Below are 21,404 nucleotides of genomic sequence, written 5' to 3' on the forward strand. Positions count from 1 at the left end.
AATTACAAGGCTGTATGAATACAAGTTAGTTAGAAATAGTAATAAATAAAGATTGGGAGTAGCAAGATGGCGGCTGTCCGACTTCCGGTGCTCATTTGTACAGGGAAAAATACCGAAATATGCTGTGATGTTCGTTTGTAAAGAATGCTTAATAATATTCTAATACGTACAGAGTAATAACGATAGAAAAATATGAAAGCAAGCCGTCCCTTCAACCTACACGGAACGAATGTGTTAGGGACGGTTCCCGGGGGTGCAGATTTGGAAACGGAACTTCCGGCGCGGGGCTTTCCGGTTTTTGAAAATGGCGGCAAATGTTGACAGTCCGAAGCGTAGGAGTCTCCGCTTACAGGATACGAGAGTGGCCGCTGAGAACGGACCAGCTTCTTCCTCCTTCTCAGGGGCCCCGCAGAGCTCAGGACTTCCGGTAATGCAAAGAGCCTGTCTGCGGAGAAGAGGAGGGCAGGCACAGAGAGACAGGAGGGGTCCCTAGGCAAGAGGAGAAGCGAAGAGCTACTCAGGAGGAAGCAAGACCCCATTAAAGGGACTCCTCAGAGTAAGAATGAAACAGACCAGGAGCCCAATAACAGAGCGCCCTCCACAGGAAGGAAGGAGAAAAGAGACTCAAAGAGCGCGCACCCCGAGGGGCCCAACGCTGCCGAGAGGGCGCACACCGAGGGGCCCAACGCTGCCGAGAGGGCGCACCCCGAGGGGCCCAACGCTGCCGAGAGGGCGCACCCCGAGGGGCCCAACGCTGCCCGAGAGGGCGCACCCCGAGGGGCCCAACGCTGCCGAGAGGGCGCACCCCGAGGGGCCCAACGCTGCCGAGAGGGCGCACCCCAAAGGGCCCAACGCTGCCGAGAGGGCGCACCCCGAGGGGCCCAACGCTGCCGAGAGCGCGCACCCCGAGGGGCCCAAAAGTGCCTCTCATTCTCCTAGAGGTGATGACGGTAGAAGCCTACGACCACGGAGAAGCCAGGACAGCTCCAGTGTTAACATAGTGGACAACCCGCAAGGAGCCACCTCTTCCCCCACCACTAATGCCTCCCTCAGCAGAGAGACCAGATCCAGCAAAGCTAAAAGCCAAGAGCAGCCTGGAGCCTCTGCTGCAGTAAGAGGACTGGGTGAAGGTGCAATCTCAAGCAAAGACAAAGCACGCCTTGCTGAGCCCATCTCTGAAAAAACACAAGGCTCTGAGGGCTCTGTTGAGAGCAGCAGCCATGACAGTAGCCGGCGACCAAGGAGAAGCCGCGACGGCTCCAGCATTAAAGAAGAGAACCGCTCCAGAGGAGCCGCTGCTGTAACTAATGCATCGCTGAAGAGAGAGACCAGATCCAGTGCAGGAAGAATGCAGGAGGGATCTGAAGCCTCCATGGCCATCAGGGGTAAAGATGCCATTTCAAGCAAAGCGATATTGGAAAATGTAGACCTTGTGGAGCCCAACTCTCAAAAACTAGAGAACTCTGAGGAGAGCAGCAGTCATAAAAGAAGCCATGAGGGCTGCGGCTTTAATGTAGAGGATGACCACAAAGGAGCCACTTCATCCACCGTAACTAGTACATTGTCTACCAGAAAGACCAGAGCCAGCAGAGCAAAGGACATTGATGAACCTGGAGTCTCCATTGCGGTCGGGAGAGGAGGCGATGGTTTAGACTCAAGCCAGCAGAAGAATGAAAACAAAGCCAAGGGGAAGGATCTGAGGACCCTGGTGGGAGCAGCGGTCATAATAGAAGCTCACAACCAAAGGGAAACCTTAGTAGCAACAATGTTGATGTAGAGGACAGCCCCAGAGCAGCCGCTTTGTCCACTGGTACCAATGCTTCATTCACCAGAGAGACCAGATCCAGTAAAGCAATAAACTTTCAAGAGGAAAAAGGATCTGGGGACTCTGGGAGTAGCAGCCACAATAGAAGCTTACAAAGACTGAGGAGCCCTAAGGGCTCCAGCAGTAATGTACAGAGCAGCTCCAGAGGACCCAGTTCTTCCACTGAAAGGTGTGATTTAATCAGCGGAGGCACCAGGGGACATAAAGACTACGAGAAAGCTGGACTTTCCACTGCTGCCAATAAAAGGGACAGTGATACACTTTTAAGTAAAGGTGAAAGAGTAATGAGGCCCAGCAACCAAAGTGAGGAGACATTAGACATCTCTGGTGGGGTTAGAAGTCCGGGTAAAAACTTAAGACCAAGGAGAAGCTGTGATGGCTCTGGCATCAGTGGTGGCAATAGTGAGGCAATACGAGAAGGTTATGGTACACCTTCCAAAGAAAGGACTGGGAAAAGTGAACCTGTAACCCCGAGTGGGGATGTTTTGGGGAATCCTAGGGGGAACATCAGTCCCAGGAAAAACGTAACAAAAAATAAAAATCTCCAGGACCCTGTTGATGAAAGGCATCCTTCTAACTTGACCATGGAGAGCAATGCAGGAGAGGCTGCCAGAGACTATAAAGTGCACTGTTGTTCTAAGCAGTTACTGCAAGAGGTGCTGGGGATGTGTACAGGAATCTGCAAAGAAATTGTGGATAGTCAGCAGTATCTGAATGAGGAACAGAAGCAGCAGCATCACAAGAACTTGGTCTGGGTGAGAAGTGTTTGGCTTTGGAACCTGAATTTAATTTCAGTAGAGATGTTATGAGAGAGGAAAAAAAAAATTTATATATATATATTTATTTATTTTCGTTTAAGGGCCAGTTCACACCATAGAAACGCATGCTTTTTCTGCATGTGCGTTTTTGATGCAGTCCAGTGCAATTGTTTCCCCCCTCTTTTTTTTTTCTTAAACTTAAATAAGGACATGTGTATTTCAGTGTGTTTTTGATGCTTTTTACAGCGTTCCAGTTTAGTCCAGTGCAGGAAAAATGCAGCATGTTCTACTTTTTTTTTTTTTTTTCTTGGAACCCACAAATATTATATATTTTATAATCAGAGACCTTGGAGATTAAAAATGGTGGGTGTTGCAGTTTTTTATGTCACAAGATATTTGCATAGTGGATTATCAATTATCAAACTTTTTAGGAAAAAAATACACTGAGTTTTAGTACATAGAAATGCAGTCTAATACTCAGTTGTTTGGTAAAAAAAAAAAAAAAAGTTCCGCCGAGTATATAGACACCTAACACGCCATGCTTTAAAATTGTGTATGCCCGTGGAACAGCGCTAAACTATATTACCTAAAAATTTTCATAGGAGACACTTTAAAAGCCTTGACAGGTTACCAATTCAGAGTTACACAGGAGGTTTAAATTTTTTTTGGATTAACTTTATTGCTATCACAAGGGATGAACAACATCCCTTGTGACCGCATGAGCCTTGACAGGTCCTCTTTATGGTAAGATCTGGGGTCTTTCAGACCCCATATCTCTCCTATGCCCTCCAAAGCATCCGATCTGAGTTTGGTTTGATCGCCTGTAGAATTAAGATGCTGTTGCTCCCAACGTAGAACTCAACATTTTATCTGGCATAATGCAATGTCCGATAAAAGCAGGAATGTGTATTAAGCCAATTTGTCTCCATACACCTTCTTGGACTGGGTGTTTGCTAGGCGCTGACAGTATGGGGGAGATTTACTACAACTGGAAAGTGTAAAATCTGGTGCAGCTCTACATAGAAACCAATCCGCCTCCAGGTTTTATTGTCAAAGCTTCATTGAACGAGCTGAAGTTAGAAGCTGATTGGCTACCATGCACAGCCGCTCCACATTCTGAGTGCTCCAGTTTTAGTAAATCTCCCCCATTGTACATGGCACCTTTTCTGTAACCCGTGTGAATGTAACATTACAGAACTATATATATACAATTATTTTGCCATGTGTCTTTGTATATTTAACTTGCTCTCCAACAATTGTTTTTCTTTGTCGCAGTCCTAATTGGCTGTTTTACTTTTGATTGACAGGCCAGATTCTAAAGCCGTAGTTCTGGTGGAATCCGGGATCAGAATTCACACCACGGAGTTTGAATGGCCCAAGAATATGATGCCATCTGGGTTTGCAATGAAGGTTTGAAGGAAATCAATTACAGTCTCACTCAAAACATTAGTCATGTCATGGTCTTCTGAAGCTAGTCATAGTCATTACATTCTTAGTGCACAAACTCCTTTTGGAATAGTTATGTAGTATATGGTAGGCCCTCAGACTACATGGTAGGCCCTCAGACTACATGGTATTCCCTCCGACTACATGGTATGCCCTCCGACTACATGGTATTCCCTCCGACTACATGGTAGGCCCTCAGACTACATGGTAGGTCCTATGGTAGGCCCTCAGACTACATGGTAGGCCCTCAGACTACATGGTAGGCCCTCAGACTACATGGTATTCCCTCCGACTACATGGTATTCCCTACGACTACATGGTAGGCCCTCAGACTACATGGTAGGCCCTCAGACTACATGGAATTCCCTCCGACTACATGGTATTCCCTCCGACTACATGGTATTCCCTCCGACTACATGGTAGGCCCTCAGACTACATGGTAGGCCCTCAGACTACATGGTAGGCCCTCAGACTACATGGTATTTCCTCAGACTACATGGTATGCCCTCAGACTACATGGTATTCCCTCCGACTACATGGTATTCCCTACGACTACATGGTAGGCCCTCAGACTACATGGTAGGCCCTCAGACTACATGGAATTCCCTCCGACTACATGGTATTCCCTCCGACTACATGGTATTCCCTCCGACTACATGGTAGGCCCTCAGACTACATGGTAGGCCCTCAGACTACATGGTAGGCCCTCAGACTACATGGTATTTCCTCAGACTACATGGTAGGCCCTCAGACTACATGGTAGGCCCTCAGACAACATGGTAGGCCCTCAGACAACATGGTAGGCCCTCAGACTACATGGTAGGCCCTCAGACTACATTGATGGCCTTTTTCTGGCACCATCCTTCTATGTTTCTCACAAGCTTCCCAAGTATTATTTGATTGGTATGGTTGTCTGTTGAGCAGTTGGATCTTTTTTGAGATGGCCTTGGGCCAACCTTGTTTAAGAAAAGCCTTTTGGCATTCCAGCTGTGTAGGGTTTAACCACCTCCTGCCTGGTCTATTGTAAAATTACAGCCGCCCCGGAGCCTCTGTCTTCTGGGTGGACGTTATATGACACCCTCCCGGTTGCGTGCCTTGTGTGTCCCCTAGGGGTGTTTCGTCACATATGGCGACCCATCACATTTGGCTGCCCGCTGGAGTGGGCATGCGCGACGCCGCCATATGCGTTCCAACACTTATAAAACTTTTGTCACTTTTAACACTTTTTTAAAAGTGTTTAAAAAAATAAAAAGTGTTTTTGTCACTTTTAACACTTTTAAAACGTAAAGTTTTAAAAGTGTTGGAACGCATATGGGGCGCTGTCGCGCATGCGCACTCCAGCGGGAAGCCAAATGTGATGGGTCGCCATATGTGACAAAACAGGGGCCGTGCAGTGGCACAATCTGTGACCTGCTGTGTCCACCAGACACAGCGGAAGACAGATCGCTATACCGGGCCGGCCCTGGTACCATGTGATGGCTGTGACCAATCACAGTAGTGATCACATGTCAAATGTACACAATGGCTTATAGTCATAGCCAATCATTGTGTACTGTTGTGATCTCTGTGATTGGTCCCTGTGATCACATGGTACAGACAGGGCTAATCACAGCACACCTGTACCATGTGATAGCCAATCACAGCTATTGCAATAATACATAATGACACATGAATTGATGCCATTCATAAAAAATAAGCGAGTACACCCCTCACATTTTGTAAATATTTTATTATCTTTTCATGTGACAACACTGAAGAAATGACACATTGCTACAATGTAAAGTAGTGAGTGTACAGCTTGTATAACAGTGTACATTTGCTGTCCCCTCAAAATAACTCAACACACAGCCATTAATGTCTAAACCGCTGGCAACAAAAGTGAGTACACCCCTGAAAATTGTGAAAAAGTGAAAATGTCCAAATTGGTCCCAAAGTGTCAATATTTTGTGTGGCCACCATTATTTTCCAGCACTGCCTTAACCCTCTTGGGCATGGAGTTCACCAGAGCTTCACAGGGTGCCACTGGAGTTCTCTTCCACTCCTCCATGACGACATCACAGAGCTGGTGGATGTTGGAGACCTTGCACTCCTCCACCTTCCGTTTGAGGATGCCCCACAGATGCTCAATAGGGTTTAGGTCTGGAGACATGCTTGGCCAGTCCATCACCTTTACCCTCAGCTTCTTTAGCAAGGCAGTGGTCGTCATGGAGGTGTGTTTGGGGTCGTTATGTTGGAATACTGCCCTGCGGCTCAGTCTCTGAAGGGAGGGGATCATGCTCGACTTCAGTATGTGACAGTACATTTTGGCATTCATGGTTCCCTCAATGAACTGTAGCTCCCCAGTGCTGGCAGCACTCATGCAGCCCCAGACCATGACACTCCCACCACCATGCTTGACTGTAGGCAAAAAACACTTGTCTTTGTACTCCTCACCTGGTACCGCCACACAGGCTTGACACCATCTGAACCAAGTAAGTTTATTTTGGTCTCATCCCCAAAAATGGGGATATTTATTACAGCAAAAAGTACAAAATATTGTTTTTTTTTTTCAAAATTGTCGCTATTTTTTTGTTTATAGCGCAAAAAATAAAAACCGCAGAGGTGATCAAATACCACCAAAAGAAAGCTCTATTTGTGGGGAAAAAAGGAGGTCAATTTTGTTTGGGTGCAACGTCGCACGACCGCGCAATTGTCAATTAAAGTGACGCAGTGCCGAATCGCAAAAAAATGGCCTGGTCATTCAGCAGCCAAATCTTCCAGGGCTGAAGTGGTTAACCACTTGTTTACTGGGCACTTAAACCCCCCTCCAGACCAATTTTCAGCTTTCAGTTCTGTCGCACTTTGAATGACCATTGCGCGGTCATACAACACTGTACCCAAATTAAATTTTTATCATTTTTTCCCACAAATAGAGGTTTCTTTTGGTGGCATTCGATCACCTCTGCGGTTTTTATTTTTTGTTAAAAAAAATTTAAAAAGACTGAATTTAAAAAAATATATATATTTTTTTTATATTTTGTTATAAAATGTTGCAAACAGGTAATTTTTCTCCTTCATTGATGTACGCTGATGAGGCTGCACTGATGGTCACCAATAGGCTACACTGATAGGCACCGATGGGCTGCACTGATGGGCACCGATAGGGCAGCACTGGTGGGCACTGAGAGGTGACACTGAGAGGTGGCACTGAAGGGCATTGATAGGTGGCATTGGTGGGCACTGAGAAGTGGCACTGATAGGTGGCACTGATAACTGGCAGTGATGGGCACTGATAGGTTACACTGAAAGGCAGCACTGCTAGGTGGCACTGATTGGCACCACTGGTGGGCATTGATAGGTGGCACTTGTGGGAATTGACAGGTGGCACTGGCAGGTGGCACTGGCAAGCACAGAGGAGGAGGCAGATGTGCCTCCTTCCTCTTCGGGACCGATGTCCCTTGAACATAAGCCGGTGATCAGCTTTTTTTTCTCCTCACACTGTCAGCGTGAGGAGAAAAAAAAACAATTACCGAGCTTTTGTTTACACACGTGATCAGATGTCATTGGCTGACAGCTGATTACGTGGTAAGGGGCCGCGATCGGCCCCTTACTCGGATCGGTGATCACCCGAGTCTCGGTTAATCACGCCGCGCGTGCCCTGCAGGGGGAGCGCTGGGAGCGCGCAAAGGGGAGGACGTCCTATGATGGCCTCCCAGAAATTCAGGTCAACGCTGGGGCCATCATTCGGCTACAGCACGGACCTCAAGTGGTTAAAGTATAACTAAAGGCAAAACTTTTGTTTTTTGTTTTTTTTTTTAGATAGAGGGCAGAGAGATTAGAACACCTGTCAATTTTGATTGCTGTCTCTGCCCCCATTATGGAGATTCTCCCTCTGTTTGTCCTGTTTACCATTATCATTGAAAAGGAAAAAAAAAAGGAGATCCCACATTTTTGGATTGTCCCCTGAAAAGTAATAGAGGGGGAAATCTTCCAATGGGGCATGAGTTCTGGTGACCTGGGGGTCCCCAAGGGATTCCCCTCATTTTCTGGTATTTCCTCTCACTTCCTTTTTTGGCTATGGGACAGGAAGTGAAGGGAAGTCTCCCTGCATTGGGACACAAATGGTGAAAAAAAAAAAAAAATCTGACAGGGGTTATCATAGTTGCCAACATTGTAAAAAAAAAAAAAAAAAAAAAAATGTGGAACACTTTTGTGGCTGTAGGCGGAGCCGTACCATAATTAGGGGGCGTGGCATTCGTTGTAGGCGTGGCTTAGGAAAAATATACAAGTGCGCCGTGGCGAAAAATGGGCGTGGTTTACGTGACATGGTGGGCGTGACTCAAGAGGGTGTGGTTAGAGTCTGAGATGAATGATGGAAAGGGGGAGAGGGGGAGAGGGGGAGAGGGGGAGATGGGGAGAGGGGGAAAGGGGGAGAGGGAAATGACGCAACAGCAGCCCCAGATCCTACACAATAAAAATATGTGTATTCTAGAAAGTTTAACAATCATCAGATAAAGTTATTCCAAACACCTGGTGTTAGCACTTCAATCATCCCGGCACCATGGTTGTTATGGTGTCAGGATGATTAAAGAGCCCCCACCTCACACCAGGAGTCCCCGGCGGAGCTCCACCTCGCATCAGGAGTCCCCGGCGGAGCCCCCCCTCGCATCAGGAGTCCCCGGCGGAGCCCCCCCTCGCATCAGGAGTCCCCGGCGGAGCCCCCCCTCGCATCAGGAGTCCCCGGCGGAGCCCCCCCTCGCATCAGGAGTCCCCGGCGGAGCTCCCCCTCGCATCAGGTGTCCCCAGTGGAGCCCCCCTTACGATTCCCAGAGCTTTTCTTCCAATAATAATAATCCAAAAAGTGACTAAAAAAAACAAACGAAACTCCATATTAAGCCCCGGACCATTTGGCTGGCAAAAGACCAGAGACCAGAGCGTTTTTTGCGATTCGGCACTGCGTCGCTTTAACTGACAATTGTGCGGTCGTGCGACGTGGCTCCCAAAAAAAAAAATTGACGTCCTTTTTTTCCCCCACAAATAGAGCTTTCTTTTGGTGGTATTTGATCACCTCTGCGGTTTTTATTTTTTGCGCTATAAACAAAACAATAGCGACAATTTTGAAAAAAAATTCATTATTTTTTACTTTTTTGCTATAATAAATATCCCCAAAAAATATATAAAAAAACATTTTTTTTCCTCAGTTTAGGCCGATACGTATTGTTCTACATATTTTTGGTAAAAAAAAAAAAAAATCACAATAAGCGTTTATTGATTGGTTTGTGCAAAAGTTATAGCATCCACAAAATAGGGGATAGTTCTATGGCATTTTTATTAATATTTTTTTTTTTTTACTAGTAATGGCGACGATCATTTTTATCATAACTGCGACCTTATGGCGGACAGATGGGACCATTCACATTTATACAGCGATCAGTGCGATTAAAAATGGATTGATTACTGTCTAAATGTGACTGGCAGGGAAGGGGTTAACCATTAGGGGCCGGTGAAGGGGTTAAGTGTGTCCTAGGGAATGATTCTAACTGTGGGGGGGAGGGGCTATGTGTGACATGACACTGATCACCGCTCCCGATTACAGGGTGCTGTGATCAGTGTCCTGCCACTATGCAGAACGGGGAAATGCTTGTTTACATCAGCATTTCCCCGTTCTTCCTCTTCGTGAGATGATAGCGGGTATCCCCGCGGACATTGAGTCCGCAGGACCTGCAATCACACTCACGAAGGTAGCGCCCGGTGTTCTGGCGAGAAAGTTCCCCTCGGCGGATAAGGACCCCCCCCCGCCTGCGCAGTAGGAGCCAGCGGAAATAGCCGAATAGTTTGAAATCAGCTGTACACGGCGCCTGTAAGAGGGCTCCTGGCAGGCTCGCTGCGCTTCGGGCACGGCCTCGCTTCGCTCGGCACTTTTTTATTCTCCCTCTAGGTCCACTTGGATGGTGGGGCTTCAACCTGAACCCAGGCGCCGTGTACAGCTGATTGAAGATTTTCAGCTTCAGCTATCTTCGGCGGCTCCTAGTAGTTCGTACTGCGCAAGCGCTGCGCCTGCGCAGTACGGGGGGGCCCTTATCCGCCGGGAGGAACTTTCTTGGCAAGACACCGGCGCGTGCGCCCGCAAACTGCTTCCTAAAGGGCAACGTCCAGGTACAATAATCTGCCTGTACGTGCCCTTCTGCCAACGTAACAACATTCTAATAATTGTCAAATAAGAATTTGCCAATCAGTTACTATGCCCTGTAGTCACAAAGTTATATCACAGTAGATGAGTAGAATGAGAACGTGGATGGCGCTGCTCTTAATGCTAATTACTGGGTGCAATAAAAGAGAATAGAATATCCCAGGATTCACACTGAATAGAAATAACTTTGATATATAAAACCTCCAATAATATCAAACCTTACTAAAAATTTTTTGGCTGAGAAATAGGCCAAGTAATCATGGATAAGCAAATTAAACAAACTCACCAGTAATCACAAAATTAGGTGTGTTCCCCCTATGGGGTATGAGTGTCATCCAAAGTGAAAATATATACCAAGGTGAGAAAATATAAATGAAAGGATCCCTAGTTGTAGAGAATTAAAGTAAAACAGTGCAAACCAAAAATCAGTGTAAGAAAGGGAAAAATCAAAAAATAAAAATAACTTTTAACCCAAAAGTATTGGGACAAAATGGCACCAAAGGATATTCAAAAGTATTGGGACATTAATAAGGAAAGATATATTTGTTGTGCAAATGTGGTTAGTGCAGTATCTACATATCCCCTTCCGTGTTTATATGCAGGAAATCTTACAAATATAAACACGGAAGGGGATATGTAGATACTGCTACAACTAGGGATCCTTTCATTTATATTTTCTCACCTTGGTATATATTTTCACTTTGGATGACACTCATACCCCATAGGGGGAACACACCTAATTTTGTGATTACTGGTGAGTTTGTTTAATTTGCTTATCCATGATTACTTGGCCTATTTCTCAGCCAAAAAATTTTTAGTAAGGTTTGATATTATTGGAGGTTTTATATATCAAAGTTATTTCTATTCAGTGTGAATCCTGGGATATTCTATTCTCTTTTATTGCACCCAGTAATTAGCATTAAGAGCAGCGCCATCCACGTTCTCATTCTACTCATCTATTGTAAAATTAGACCCTTAGGGGTACTAATTAGAGATAGGCAGCAGCTCTTACTCTGTCCTAAGCGCGGATTCATTCTTTTATAACAAAGTTATATCACGCTCACTGACAAGAACCTGTCTCCACTAATGGGGACATCTTGGTGGAGTCACCTGCCTAAGTTCCTAGGCATTTTCGTCGTCAGAAAAATGGCCGCCGCTCTGATCTCCGTTTGCTTTATTAGAGACAAGATTATAAACCGTGGTAGCTCGGAGCTGTCAGCGGACTGGTGACTACTTTCCCTTTCGGATAGTTTATATAGTTACAAAATTGGCAGAAACTCATCAGCGGTCACATGACAATGACAGTCAATAAAACCCACAGCCATTCCTCTCCACGTCTCTCTCAGACACAGGGGCCGGCCTTGGCAGCGGTAACGCCCATGGGAGGCGTGGTTGGTCGGCAGGCGGGATTTCTACTGTGCCTAGCTAAATCGAGAGGGGCGGAGACATTTTGAGCACGTGTTTACAGCTGCCTAATGATTTGCGGTGGTAGATGGTCTTGCATGTGTCTCTGCTGAGCACACACGGGACGATCTGATTGGTTGTATGGAGGTTGAAGTCTCATGCACGCTGTCAGGGTTGATGCTCCTAATTTAGAGGAACTATCCATCTTTTGGAACCAGAGCCCTCTGTACCACTTTCCTTCTCAGTCATCATTCTTTTGATTCTGACCTTTCCCATAAAAAAAGTTATAATAATAAGCAAAAAGTACTATTTAGGTACTAAAAGTGTTTTTGAAACCTAAAATCTTGTATAAAAAAAAATTTAAAAAGGCCCCATTGACACCTGTGCATCGCATTGCTGCACGGTTTTTATTTTTTTTTGCACAACACAAAAAGTTCCCGCACCTTTATTGGGTGCAGAGATTGGCACTTTTTTTTTTTTTTTTTTACAGGGTGTTTCAGCTCTTTTGTTTTGCAACAAAACACGTATTTGCTGGCTGCTTTTGTACTTACCACCGTGGGTGATGAGCTATCAGTGCCCACAAAGCTGGTGCAGGTGTCCACAGGTTTAAAATCCCCCCTCTTCTTACTGCAGTGCTTCTAGGACAGGTCAGAGTTATTCTGATTGGTCAGCGCCAGCAAAGAGCAACGCTCTACTCCATCCTGGAAGTACTGCAAAAAGAAGTGGGAGAAGAGCATGAATATCAATTCATCACTTCCCGGGATCGCCACGCCATGCGTGGGCACTGACAGCTCTGCATCCACAGAGGCAAGTACAATGGGGACGGGGGCGGGGGCATAGGAACAAAGGAATAACCCCCTCAATCGGGACTTTGACAGACCACCCACTCAGAAATAGATAAAATATCATCTTTAACCGCTTGATATCCGCGCTATAGCCGAATGACGGCTACAGCGTGGACCTTAATTCCCGGGAGGCCGTCATATGACGGCCTCCCCTGTGCACGCGCCCTGCAGGGCGAGCACCGAGCGCGATGTGATCACCGAGTCACTGAGACTCGGCTGATCACCGATCCAAGTAAGGGGCCGGTCCCGGCCCCTTACCATGTGATCAACTGTCAGCCAATGACAGCTGATCACATGATCAAAACAAAAGCTCTGTGATCGTTTTTTTTTCCTCCTCGCGCTGACAGTGCGAGGAGAAAAAAAAGCCGATCACCGGCTCGTTAGCAAGAGACATCGGTCCCGAAGAGGAGGAGGCAATAATGCCTCGATTGTGCCACAAGTACCCCCTGCCAGTGCCACCTGACACATTGCCACCTGACAGTGCCCACAGTGCCCACCCATGCCATGTATCAATGCCCATGAGTGCCAACTATCAATGCCCACAAGTGTCACCTATCAATGCCCACCAGTGGTGCCAATCAGTGACACCTAGCAGCAGTGCCGGGACAAGGTCACCCAGTGCGAACATACCAAATTGCGCCCTCCCCCCCCCCCCCATTTACAGTGCAAGGGTTCAGTAGCAAGTGATGCAGAGCTCAGGAATGGAAAAAAAAAACATATTAAGGATTGTGGAAATAGGGTTCAGAAGACTGGTATAAAACCCAATATGTTATATATTGCAGTTTAACAATCATTAGATGTGGTGGCTGCATTAGTTTTATTTTAGGCTTTTCCCCTCTGTTTTCACCTGGCGATCTGGCCAGTGGCATATGTCCTGTATTAGAGTGCCCCCAATCTGGATAAAGGAGCACAGAAGGCACAGCTGATAGCAGCATAGTCAGTCTGGGAAGGAGGGTAGTGTTAGATGTACTAGCAGATTTAGCCAAACTCAATAGCCTATGAAAAACAGGATCACACATTCTCCACACTTCAGCACACTGGACTCCTCTACTTTCTGCTCTGCTGTCTAAAGTCAACATGGGAAAGAGAATGAGGAGGACACGCTCTGACACACAGGGGGCTCTGACACACAGGGGGGCTCTGACACACAGGGGGCTCTGACACACAGGGGGGCTCTGACACACAGGGGGGCTCTGACACACAGGGGGGCTCTGACACACAGGGGGCTCTGACACACAGGGGGGCTCTGACACACAGGGGGGCTCTGACACACAGGGGGCTCTGACACACAGGGGGGCTCTGACACACAGGGGGCTCTGACACACAGGGGGGCTCTGACACACAGGGGGCTCTGACACACAGGGGGCTCTAACACACAGGGGGGCTCTGACACACAGGGGGCTCTGACACACAGGGGGGCTCTGACACACAGGGGGGCTCTGACACACAGGGGGCTCTGACACACAGGGGGGCACTGACACACAGGGGGGCTCTGACACACAGGGGGCTCTGACACACAGGGGGGCTCTGACACACAGGGGGGCTCTGACACACAGGGGGCTCTGACACACAGGGGGGCTCTGACACACAGGGGGGCTCTGACACACAGGGGGCTCTGACACACAGGGGGGCTCTGACACACAGGGGGCTCTGACACACAGGGGGGCTCTGACACACAGGGGGGCTCTGACACACAGGGGGGCTCTGACACACAGGGGGCTCTGACACACAGGGGGGCTCTGACACACAGGGGGCACTGACACACAGGGGGGCTCTGACACACAGGGGGGCTCTGATTCCCAACAACATCGATGGCATTTGCAGCTTGCTGAAATAATGTTTCCCCAGCCTTTATCCCCAGTCTGCACATGTACAGAGCTCTATGCTAACACCTCAGCTCTTTTCTGGGAATGTGGGGCTGACAGAGCAGGGGAGGGCTCAATAGACTGACAGGAGACTGAGCTAATAGGGACAGGTATTTATTTTTTCATTGCACCCAGCTTATATCAGGCAAATAATATAGTAAGTACACTGCTGTTAGTGAGACATATCCTGTGTTTAGGATGGGAGACAGCTGGGGGGAGTTAGTTAAGCACTGGATCCCCTCCCTATACACAAGTACTAGATGGATCAGCAGAGAACATTAACAAATGAAAAGTCCCAGTATATTCCCAACATATATAAGAATTGTTCTTCACTTTTTGTAAACCTGCTCTACAAAGTACAGGGCGAGTTTACAGCACAGCCAGGTAGAGTTTGGAAGGCAGAGCAGTGGGGACTCACATGGAAGAAAACTAACATCCATCCTGTGAGATCTTCATGTTGGGAGAGCTGTATGATGTATGCAGGGGGCGGAAAGCAATGATCGGAACTGCACTGTTGTATCATCTTGCTCCGCCCACCTGTAGAGGAGCTCTCAGTGTCACAGCCCGATCCAGCCAGCCAGACTGATGAGAAATCAAGGCCAGTAGAATGAATTCTTCTCCCTCTGTGCCAGAATGTGGTTGCCGCTGTAGAGAGGAGGCAAGCAATATGTATGGGTGCATCCTCAGCCCACTTTTTGGGCAGACTGTACAATTGAGTGGAGCCATAGGTGTGCGCAGCCTATTGCATTTGGGTGTGCACCCCAAAGCTCAAATACATATGCATGTGTATATGTACTGATGGTGTCAGTAGGGCAGTGGACAGTGTCAGTAGTTGTATTTTTATTCTTTTAAAATTATTTTATTATGTAACATTTTTTTTTTTTGATGAAATATCAGTGGTCTAAACAGGGGGGAATATGCACCACACAAGGCAATTAGGGTGTGCCCAGGCACACCTGGCACACCCTGTGCGCACGCCTATGAGTGGAGCCATAACCTAAATATTCTCTGCATGCTCATGCTGCTGTCGGCGACCTAGAGCCCCCTCCCACACTCCTCCCACACCCTGCCCAGGGCAGCCGATCCTCCCGCCCACCCCTTGTACCGGCCCTGCTGCCTATAGATGGCAGTGCTGAGCCGATGACGTCACTGAGAATCCAGCTTCAAGATAAAGAGAGCACTGCTGTAATCTCGCCGGACGTGGTGGCGTGTGTCCTTAATCCAAGCCAACTGGGAGGTATAGCGTCAGGTCCATGAGTTCTAGTCTACCCTGGGGCTTGTGGATCGGGTGTGCAAAGCACACTTTTTTTTCCTACATTTTTTTAATTATTCATTTTATTTATGGTATTTATGATTTTCATTTATTATTTTTATACCCCTTTATATTTATTCATTATTCATTTCATCAAGCACCCATTTTTATACACCATTATTTATTTTTAGATTTACCCATTATTATATTTTTTTTTTCTTTTTCTACACCATTTTTTATTTTTCATATGCATTTATTATTTTTATACACCCTGATTCATAGTTATTTTTATATTTATTAATTATTATCCTCATTATTTTTCTTTATTTTTATACACCCTTATTTAGAGTTATTTTTATATTTATTAACTATTATATTTATCATTATTATTTATTTTATACACCCTTTTTTTTATCTTTATTCTTTAAATTTATTCATAAATGTATCCTTTTTTATTTTTTTATATACATTTTTATTCATTATCTTTATTTTTTTATGTATATTTATACTCTCTTATTTTTTTATTTTATATTACTTTTATTTGTTTATATTTTTAACCTATTTTTTTCCATTCACAATCTTTTATTTATATTTATTTATTATTAATGTCATCGCACACCCATTTTTATTTTTATACACCGTTATTTATTTTTAGATTTACTCATTATTAAGAAAGCGGGGCCCCATTCACAGGGGCCCTGGGGCCCAGGAACCATTCCTAACAAGGAAGAGACCTGGTGTAGTATAAAAGGGGTTTTTAACCGATTCAGCCCTCAGAAGATTTTACCCCCTTCCTGACCAGAGCACTTTTTACGATTCGGCACTGCGTCTCTTTAACTGACAATTGCGCGGTCGTGCGACGTTGTACCCAAACAAAATTGACGTCCTTTTTTTCCCCCCACAAATAGAGCTTTCTTTTGGTGGTATTTGATCACCTCTGTGGTTTTTAATTTTTGCGCTATAAACATAAAAATAGAGCGATAATTTTGAGAAAAAAAAAGCAATATTTTTTTACTTTTTGCTATAATAAATATCCCCCAAAATATAAAAAAAACCCTTTTTTTTCCTCAGTTTAGACCAATATGAATTCTTCTACGTAATTTTAGTTAAAAAAAATCGCAATAAGCGATTGGTTTGTGCAAAATTTATAGCGTCTACAAAACGGGACAGTTTTATGGCACTTTTATTAATTTTTTTTTTTTAATTAGCAATGGCGATCTGCGATTTTTACCGTGACTGCGACATTATGGCGGACAATTTTGACACTATTTTGGGACCATTGTCATTTATACAGCGATCAGTGCTTTAAAAATGCACTGATTACTGTGTAAATGACCCTGGCAGGGAAGGGGTTAACCACTAGGGGGCAGTGAAGGGGTTAAGTGTGTCCTAGGGAGTGATTCTAACTGTTAGGGGGGGATGGGCTTCAACACACAGGACAGTGATCACTGCTCTCGATGACAGGGAGCAGTGATCTCTGTCATGTCACTAGGCAGAACGGGGAAATGCTTTGTTTACAAAAGTATCTCCCCGTTCTACCTCTCCGTGACACGATTGCGGGCATCCGACCGACATCGAGTCCACGGGACCCGCTGTCACGGAGGACGTGGCACTCGCGCGCCCGCAACACCGCTTCTTAAAGGGGACATACCTGTTTGCCCTTTTGCCCCCAGTGCCATTCTGCTGATGTACATCAGCGTGCGCTGGTCAGCAAGCGATTAAAATAGAAATGGTAAGCAAAACATTTGTGTATAGATATAAAAAATAAAAAAATTATAAATATCTTTGTTGCCTTTTTTATAAGTGATCACATTCCCTCTGTTCTCAGCTGCATAAGAGCTTGGGGAGGAGAAGCAGCAGCACACTGATCTTCTCAGTGAAAAGCTGTGCAGTGGGGGGGGGGGGGTGTCAGGACAAGTCTGATCATTGGAGGAGAGCAGGCTGAGTTCCCATCATAGCTAGAGAACTGACCACGCTGTGCTCTCCTGCTTAGTGTGGTCAGTTTTTATTAGGAAAGCAGAGGGACTGACAGACACACCAGGGATTTCACATAAAGGAAGCAAAACAAAGAGAACAGGAGACTTTCTCATACAAGTACATGGTACAGCAGGCACATATCAGGAATAGGAAATGTTGGGGTAACAAACACCTTCCATTCTGGGCCAATTCTGACATCTCTCTCATACACGGAACAATTCGTTTTTTTTTTCTTGGAACCCACAAATATTATATATTTTATAATCAGAGACCTTGGAGATTAAAAATGGTGGGTGTTGCAGTTTTTTATGTCACAAGATATTTGCATAGTGGATTATCAATTATCAAACTTTTTAGGAAAAAAATACACTGAGTTTTAGTACATAGAAATGCAGTCTAATACTCAGTTGTTTGGTAAAAAAAAAAAAAAAGTTCCGCCGAGTATATAGACACCTAACACGCCATGCTTTAAAATTGTGTATGCCCGTGGAACAGCGCTAAACTATATTACCTAAAAATTTTCATAGGAGACACTTTAAAAGCCTTGACAGGTTACCAATTCAGAGTTACACAGGAGGTTTAAATTTTTTTTGGATTAACTTTATTGCTATCACAAGGGATGAACAACATCCCTTGTGACCGCATGAGCCTTGACAGGTCCTCTTTATGGTAAGATCTGGGGTCTTTCAGACCCCATATCTCTCCTATGCCCTCCAAAGCATCCGATCTGAGTTTGGTTTGATCGCCTGTAGAATTAAGATGCTGTTGCTCCCAACGTAGAACTCAACATTTTATCTGGCATAATGCAATGTCCGATAAAAGCAGGAATGTGTATTAAGCCAATTTGTCTCCATACACCTTCTTGGACTGGGTGTTTGCTAGGCGCTGACAGTATGGGGGAGATTTACTACAACTGGAAAGTGTAAAATCTGGTGCAGCTCTACATAGAAACCAATCCGCCTCCAGGTTTTATTGTCAAAGCTTCATTGAACGAGCTGAAGTTAGAAGCTGATTGGCTACCATGCACAGCCGCTCCACATTCTGAGTGCTCCAGTTTTAGTAAATCTCCCCCATTGTACATGGCACCTTTTCTGTAACCCGTGTGAATGTAACATTACAGAACTATATATATACAATTATTTTGCCATGTGTCTTTGTATATTTAACTTGCTCTCCAACAATTGTTTTTCTTTGTCGCAGTCCTAATTGGCTGTTTTACTTTTGATTGACAGGCCAGATTCTAAAGCCGTAGTTCTGGTGGAATCCGGGATCAGAATTCACACCACGGAGTTTGAATGGCCCAAGAATATGATGCCATCTGGGTTTGCAATGAAGGTTTGAAGGAAATCAATTACAGTCTCACTCAAAACATTAGTCATGTCATGGTCTTCTGAAGCTAGTCATAGTCATTACATTCTTAGTGCACAAACTCCTTTTGGAATAGTTATGTAGTATATGGTAGGCCCTCAGACTACATGGTAGGCCCTCAGACTACATGGTAGGCCCTCAGACTACATGGTATTCCCTCCGACTACATGGTATGCCCTCCGACTACATGGTATTCCCTCCGACTACATGGTAGGCCCTCAGACTACATGGTAGGTCCTATGGTAGGCCCTCAGACTACATGGTAGGCCCTCAGACTACATGGTATTCCCTCCGACTACATGGTATTCCCTACGACTACATGGTAGGCCCTCAGACTACATGGTAGGCCCTCAGACTACATGGAATTCCCTCCGACTACATGGTATTCCCTCCGACTACATGGTATTCCCTCCGACTACATGGTATGCCCTCCGACTACATGGTAGGCCCTCAGACTACATGGTAGGCCCTCAGACTACATGGTAGGCCCTCAGACTACATGGTATTTCCTCAGACTACATGGTAGGCCCTCAGACTACATGGTATTCCCTCCGACTACATGGTATTCCCTACGACTACATGGTAGGCCCTCAGACTACATGGTAGGCCCTCAGACTACATGGAATTCCCTCCGACTACATGGTATTCCCTCTGACTACATGGTATTCCCTCCGACTACATGGTATTCCCTCCGACTACATGGTAGGCCCTCAGACTACATGGTAGGCCCTCAGACTACATGGTAGGCCCTCAGACTACATGGTAGGCCCTCAGACAACATGGTAGGCCCTCAGACAACATGGTAGGCCCTCAGACTACATGGTAGGCCCTCAGACTACATTGATGGCCTTTTTCTGGCACCATCCTTCTATGTTTCTCACGAGCTTCCCAAGTATTATTTGATTGGTATGGTTGTCTGTTGAGCAGTTGGATCTTTTTTGAGATGGCCTTGGGCCAACCTTGTTTAAGAAAAGCCTTTTGGCATTCCAGCTGTGTAGGGTTTAACCACCTCCTGCCTGGTCTATTGTAAAATTACAGCCGCCCCGGAGCCTCTGTCTTCTGGGTGGACGTTATATGACACCCTCCCGGTTGCGTGCCTTGTGTGTCCCCTAGGGGTGTTTCGTCACATATGGCGACCCATCACATTTGGCTGCCCGCTGGAGTGGGCATGCGCGACGCCGCCATATGCGTTCCAACACTTATAAAACTTTTGTCACTTTTAACACTTTTTTAAAAGTGTTTAAAAAAATAAAAAGTGTTTTTGTCACTTTTAACACTTTTAAAACGTAAAGTTTTAAAAGTGTTGGAACGCATATGGGGCGCTGTCGCGCATGCGCACTCCAGCGGGAAGCCAAATGTGATGGGTCGCCATATGTGACAAAACAGGGGCCGTGCAGTGGCACAATCTGTGACCTGCTGTGTCCACCAGACACAGCGGAAGACAGATCGCTATACCGGGCCGGCCCTGGTACCATGTGATGGCTGTGACCAATCACAGTAGTGATCACATGTCAAATGTACACAATGGCTTATAGTCATAGCCAATCATTGTGTACTGTTGTGATCTCTGTGATTGGTCCCTGTGATCACATGGTACAGACAGGGCTAATCACAGCACACCTGTACCATGTGATAGCCAATCACAGCTATTGCAATAATACATAATGACACATGAATTGATGCCATTCATAAAAAATAAGCGAGTACACCCCTCACATTTTGTAAATATTTTATTATCTTTTCATGTGACAACACTGAAGAAATGACACATTGCTACAATGTAAAGTAGTGAGTGTACAGCTTGTATAACAGTGTAAATTTGCTGTCCCCTCAAAATAACTCAACACATAGCCATTAATGTCTAAACCGCTGGCAACAAAAGTGAGTACACCCCTGAAAATTGTGAAAAAGTGAAAATGTCCAAATTGGTCCCAAAGTGTCAATATTTTGTGTGGCCACCATTATTTTCCAGCACTGCCTTAACCCTCTTGGGCATGGAGTTCACCAGAGCTTCACAGGGTGCCACTGGAGTTCTCTTCCACTCCTCCATGACGACATCACAGAGCTGGTGGATGTTGGAGACCTTGCACTCCTCCACCTTCCGTTTGAGGATGCCCCACAGATGCTCAATAGGGTTTAGGTCTGGAGACATGCTTGGCCAGTCCATCACCTTTACCCTCAGCTTCTTTAGCAAGGCAGTGGTCGTCATGGAGGTGTGTTTGGGGTCGTTATCATGTTGGAATACTGCCCTGCGGTTAAGTCTCTGAAGGGAGGGGATCATGCTCGACTTCAGTATGTGACAGTACATTTTGGCATTCATGGTTCCCTCAATGAACTGTAGCTCCCCAGTGCTGGCAGCACTCATGCAGCCCCAGACCATGACACTCCCACCACCATGCTTGACTGTAGGCAAAAAACACTTGTCTTTGTACTCCTCACCTGGTACCGCCACACAGGCTTGACACCATCTGAACCAAGTAAGTTTATTTTGGTCT

Source organism: Aquarana catesbeiana, unplaced genomic scaffold (genome assembly GCF_042186555.1).
Source record: "Aquarana catesbeiana isolate 2022-GZ unplaced genomic scaffold, ASM4218655v1 unanchor9, whole genome shotgun sequence".
In the NCBI taxonomy this organism is placed as follows: Eukaryota; Metazoa; Chordata; class Amphibia; order Anura; family Ranidae; genus Aquarana; species Aquarana catesbeiana.